The sequence below is a fragment of the Bidens hawaiensis genome, unplaced genomic scaffold (genome assembly GCF_021521415.1).
Source record: "Bidens hawaiensis isolate Kalapana, Puna unplaced genomic scaffold, B.hawaiensis_p1.1 tig00016725_1, whole genome shotgun sequence".
In the NCBI taxonomy this organism is placed as follows: domain Eukaryota; kingdom Viridiplantae; phylum Streptophyta; class Magnoliopsida; order Asterales; family Asteraceae; genus Bidens; species Bidens hawaiensis.
In genome coordinates, this window is record NW_027492532.1 from 47,769 (window position 1) to 53,739 (window position 5,971).

Here is a 5,971-nt window from a genome sequence, read left to right on the forward strand (position 1 = left end):
ACTTTGCCCATCCGTCTGAGGATGGTAGGCTGTGCTCATATCAAGGTGTGTGCCTAGGGCGCTTTGTAGTGACTTCCAAAAGTGCGAAGTGAAACGAGAATCTCGATTAGAAATGATTGAGACAGGCACTCCGTGTCTAGACACTACTTCTTTCATGTAAACGCGAGTCAGTCTTTCCATTTTGTCCGATTCCTTAATCGCTAGGAAGTGCGCGGACTTAGTCAACCGGTCAACGATCACCCAGATGGTATCGCATCCCGTTGGTGTCTTAGGTAATCCCGTGATAAAAATCCATTGAAATTTGTTCCCATTTCCACATGGGAAGTTCTGGTTGTTGCAGCAAACCAGATGGTTTCCGAAATTCTATATGACTCGGGCGCAAGTCAAGCATTTGCTCACGTAGGTGGCGATGTCGGCTTTCATGTTCGGCCACCAGTAAAGTGCCTTTATGTCGTGGTACATTTTATCTGAGCCAGGGTGGATAGAATGTCGAGACTTGTGTGCTTCGTCCATCACTAGAGTTCTCAACTCTCCGTATTGTGGAACCCAAATCCGGTTCTCAAAATATCGGACCCCGTCCGATTTGGTTTCAAGTTGTTTGTCCATGCCCCGCATGAGTTCTGATGGAAGATTATCATCTTTCAAAGCTTCAAGTTGTGCATCGCGAATCTGGTCGGGTAAGCTAGCATGAATTGTGAGTTGCAATGCTCGCACTCGTCTGGGTTTATCGGTTTCTTTTCTACTGAGGGCGTCGGCCACTACATTGGCCTTGCCAGGGTGGTACTTGATGGCACAATCATAATCCTTAAGCAACTCGACCCAACGTCGCTGTCGCATGTTCAGCTCCCTTTGATCGAAGATATGCTGGAGACTCTTGTGGTCGGTGTATATGGTAAACTTGGTACCGTACAAGTAATGCCTCCATATCTTAAGGGCAAACACCACAGCTCCGAGTTCCAAAACATGAGTCGTGTAGTTCTTCTCGTGAATCCGTAGTTGTCGAGAGGCATAGGCTATAACCTTCTCGAGTTGCATTAGCACACAACCGAGACCTTGTATAGATGCGTCACAGTGTACCTCAAAATTTTCCGTTCCCTCGGGGAGGGCTAGAATGGGGGCGCTACAGAGTTTGGTTTGCAACAATTGAAAAGCGGATTCTTGCGCGTCACCCCAATTGTACTTAGTGCCTTTTGTGAGTAAAAGCAGTGAGGGGTTGAGCAATCTTTGAAAATCCCTCGATGAAACGCCGGTAGTAGCCGGCCAGTCCTAGGAATTGCCGCACCTCAGTCGGAGTCTTAGGTGCTTCCCAGTTTTTGATGGCCTCTACCTTACCGGGATCGACATGGATACCATTCTCGTTGATCACATGTCCTAAAAAGTGAACCTCGCGAAGCCAAAATTCACATTTCGAGAGTTTAGCTTACAGTTGTTCCTTCTTCAATAGTTCCAAAATTACCCTTAAGTGATCTTCGTGGTCAGTCTCGTTCTTGGAGTAGACGAGAATATCATCGATGAAAACAATCACAAACTTGTCGAGGTACGCCTTGCATACTCGATTCATGAGATCCATAAATACGGCTGGTGCGTTGGTTAGGCCAAAAGGCATAACCGAAAACTCGTAGTGACCATACCGTGTTCTGAAAGCCGTCTTAGAGATATCTTCTTCGTGCACTCTTAGCTGATGGTAACCAGATCGTAGATCGATCTTCGATTAGTAACTCGATCCTTGAAGCTGGTCAAACAAATCATCGATTCGGGGTAAAGGATAACGGTTCTTGACCGTCACCTTGTTCAACTCCCGATAGTCGATACACATTCGGAAAGTCCCGTCCTTCTTTCGGACAAACAAGACAGGGGCTCCCCATGGCGATGAGCTAGGTCGGATAAAACCCTTATCCAACAAATCTTGCAACTGCGTGGACAGTTCCTGAAGCTCCGCCGGTGCGAGCCGATACGGGGCTCGGGCTATGGGTGCTGCACCGGGTGTCAACTCGATTTGAAATTCGACTTGACGAATAGGAGGGAGTCCAGGCGAATCCTCCGGGAAAACTTCCGGAAAATCTCGCACAACCGGTATATCTTCGATTCATTTCTCATCCGCGGGTTTCTCAATAACATGCGCCAAAATTGCCGTATGACCCTTTCGTAGATACTTTTGCGCCTTCATAAGGGTAATGACGCTGGTGGTCATGCCGCTTCTCTCGCCTCGGACCGAAATGTTCTCACCGGAAGGGGTGGTAATATGGACTATCTTATCGTGGCATATAATCTCCGCTCGGTTCTCGGATAACCAGTCCATGCCGACGACGACATCGAAACTACTAAGCGTAAAAGGAATAAGGTAGATGTCAAAGACATGACCTGACAGTTTTAACTTACATCCCGCATGAGTCGTTACTATAGTTTTACCGTTAGCTAGTTCAATAGGAAACTTAGCGTCTAACGGGGTTGGAGTTAGGTCTAAGAGTTGGCTAAAGGATTTCGACACAAAACTCCTATTAGCTCTAGTATCAAACCACACAGAAGCAAAACAATCGTTTACAGGGAACTTAACAGGTTCCTTACCGTGTAAGGAATGATTTTTATTAACCAAGACATGTTTTTATGGTATTAAACAAGTTTAAACAAGTTCAAAAGCTACTTATTGCGGGCTTGACCTGACCCAATCACAAAAGCTCTTCCTTTCCCATTGTTTCCACCACCACTGCCATTTCCATTACCTCCATTGTTGTTATTCTGTTTCAGCTTAGGGCAGTCTTTCTTAAAATGTCCCTCTTGACCACATTCATAACATCCCTTAGTCGTCGCAGGTGGTTTAGGAGCATCCTTTGCCGCAAGGTCTCCTCTACATTCCTTTGCTTGGTGACCCCTCTTTCCGCATTTTAGACACTTGACTCGGTCACACGGGCCAGCATGATGATAGTTGCACTTGTTGCACTTCGGGTGCTTCCCAGCATAGCCGTTCGAACCCTGCCCGCTACCGTTGTTATTGTTGTTGTGACCTTGATTGTTGAAGCTCCGGGTGAAATCGGGCTTTCGGTAGTGTTGCTGCTGTGGGGGGTTCGAGAATGAGGATCTGGTGTTGTCGAACTTTCTCTTTCCGCTGCTCGGGTTGCTGTTGTTGTTGCTGTCAGTACTCGGGTTGTCACGGGCTTTAGTGGTTGAACCCCTAGGTGGTAACGCACCTTGGGTCACAGCTTGATCCGTCATTTTGTGAGCTAAACGGATCGCTTGTTGGATCGTGGCTGGCCTGGAAGATGTCACCATGCCCTGAATCTGCGGTGCTAATCCATCAATGTACATTTCTATTCTCTTGCTCGGCGGATCCACCATCCGCGGACACATCACAGCCAACCCGTGCGAACGAGTAGTGTGGGCTTCGATTTCCAAACCCACCATCTTCAACGACCAAAATTCTGACTCTAACTTCGACATCTCCTCTCTCGAACAGTACTCCTCTCGCATCATGTTCTTGAACTCCTCCCAGTTCATCGCGTTAGCCAGTTCCAATCCAAGAATTTGCACATCTGCACATCGTCTGGGGACACCTCTGAGTGTGCCTCTGGCTCAGCCGGTTCTTCCTCCGGTTCCTCTTCGGGTTCCTCCTCGGGATCTTCCTCAGGTTCCTCCCCAGGCTCCTCTTTGGGATCTGCCTCAGGCTCGGCCTCAGGCTCTACCTCAGGTTCGGCTGCGTTCTGAGCAATTTGCATTTGTAAGACATCGCAACGCTCTCGAGCTATCTCGGTTCGGGTCCTTGCTTCTTGGAGTTGCTCTTGCAAGTCTATCATCTCGGCTTGCATCTTCATCATAACCTTCGTTTGCTGATCACTAGCCTCTCGTATTTCCTTCATTGCCGCTGCCATGCGGGAAATCTCCTCCTTAGTCTCGGTTTCGTCTTTTAACATTCTGGAAACGTTCTCCCTCGTATAGCGCATGTAACCCACGTCACGCTCCAAGTATGAGACAACAGCTGCGAGAACTCTCTCTACAGGTTCGGTTATGGGTGGTAGGGTGTTGGGATAAGCAAGGTGGTTCGGGTGAGGTAACGGGAGAACTTGTTCGCGATAGACCATACGTCTGATCATGTTAGGGTACCAATCCCAGCTAATGTCGTTTTCGTAAATGCCTCCTGATAGGCGGTACCTCTTTGGTGCGGGTGTTTCGAGTTCCGGGACTACTCGGGGTGGCAATGCGGTAGGTAATTGCGGTTCCTTCCCGTGAGCATGAGTCATCGGATCAGACGATGATGAGGATGGCGTCGACATCTCTACAGGTATGCCGTGTATGCGCGCGTATGAGTGAAAGAGGTAAAGAGATAAGACAACAAAGACTACACAAACCTATGCAGTGCGTATCATTATAACTAATGGGTCGTCGCGGTTATAGTCTAGTATGCATGCAGCTTCTAGTTCGCTATAACCAATGGCTCTGATACCAATCTGTCACACCCTCAAAATCCACTAACGGAGTTTTACCGTCAGAGTGTGTGAACTAACAGGATCGGAATCATTAGTTACAATCAAACCATAAAAACGTTTAAATGCAAATAAGTGCGGAAGCGTAAACCATATAAATAAAGATGATTCAAACAATGCATGTTCCTAGACCGCGCGCCCGCCTCGGCTACCTGAGAATAACATACTAAAAGTGTCAACACGAGGTTGGTGAGTTCACAAGTTATATAAAAATAAATCGTTTAGCGTTTGCGTTCAGCGTTTTACGTTAAGTGTCTTGCGTAACCACGTTACGGCGTTTAAGCGTTTTGCGTAACCACGTTACGGCGTTTAAGCGTTTTGCGTAACCACGTTACGGCGTTTAAGCGTTTTGCATTACCAGATAGTGTTATGTCAAATTATATATCGATAGGTAGCTAATCTATACAACAAGTATTACTAAGTGGTTCGAAACCGAAGCTGACTGTTTATCAAGTGCCCGTCACCAGGTCAATCCAGACCATGGTAAGTGTTAGCCAAAATTACACCCACTCAACCTCCAGTTGAGCTTAGCGTCGGGTGGGGTTTGTCAAACCCAGTAGTACTACTCAACAGTGACTCGCTATTCTCCAATATTAACCGGTTCGATGTGTGGGACTTCAAGTGTTACGTTTGCCGCTTAGCCTTTACAAGTGATATATAATTTATTAACAAAATCTCAAAAATGCGTTTATCTCAAAAATGCGTTTATCGGAGTATGTTATCTCCCCCAAGTGAAAAGCGTTTGAAAACAGTTCAAAGAGCGGGGTAAGTGAAACTCACTGTTTGCGAAGAATTTGCGAAGAATTTCCCAAATTAGATCACCAAGTGATGCGCGTCGTAGAACTCTCTCTAGCATTCTAAATTAACAAAGAGATTTTCTAAGTGTCGGAACGTTTAACGAGTCTCTAGACTCGGCACATAATACCTATGCACATAACATGTGTCGTGTTTCGTTTTGTGGATCGTGTGTGACTTAAACAAGTACACTTGTGATACAATACGTGTGTGAGCAATTACTTTCTTGTCATGTATAAACAATGTACATCACTAGCAAATACTCCCCGTAAGGGCAATTTAGTCAAAATACGACAATTAATTAGCAATTACTCCCCACAAGGGCATCTTGGTCAATTTATGACAATCAATTAACAACTATCATATTTCATGCAATTTCACAACAATCAGCAGCTAATTTCATCGAGACAGAATTTCTACTTGAAAGATTGTACTATTTCACCGATCATAGCATCTCAATTAATTCACAAAAAATCATCACTGAAGCATACATGTCTTAGGTTTCCAGAACATATTTTATTTTATTTTTATTCCACATAGATTTCTCATAATGATCAAAACACTACAGCAAACTCATATCAGTCAGATTCATGCGCAACAGAATGTTATTTGCAATTCCCGTTAAACGAAAAATCCAATAAATGCAAGACCACTTGGTTTAGGTTCCTAACTCAATAAATCAACTTCCAGAAGTGGAACCA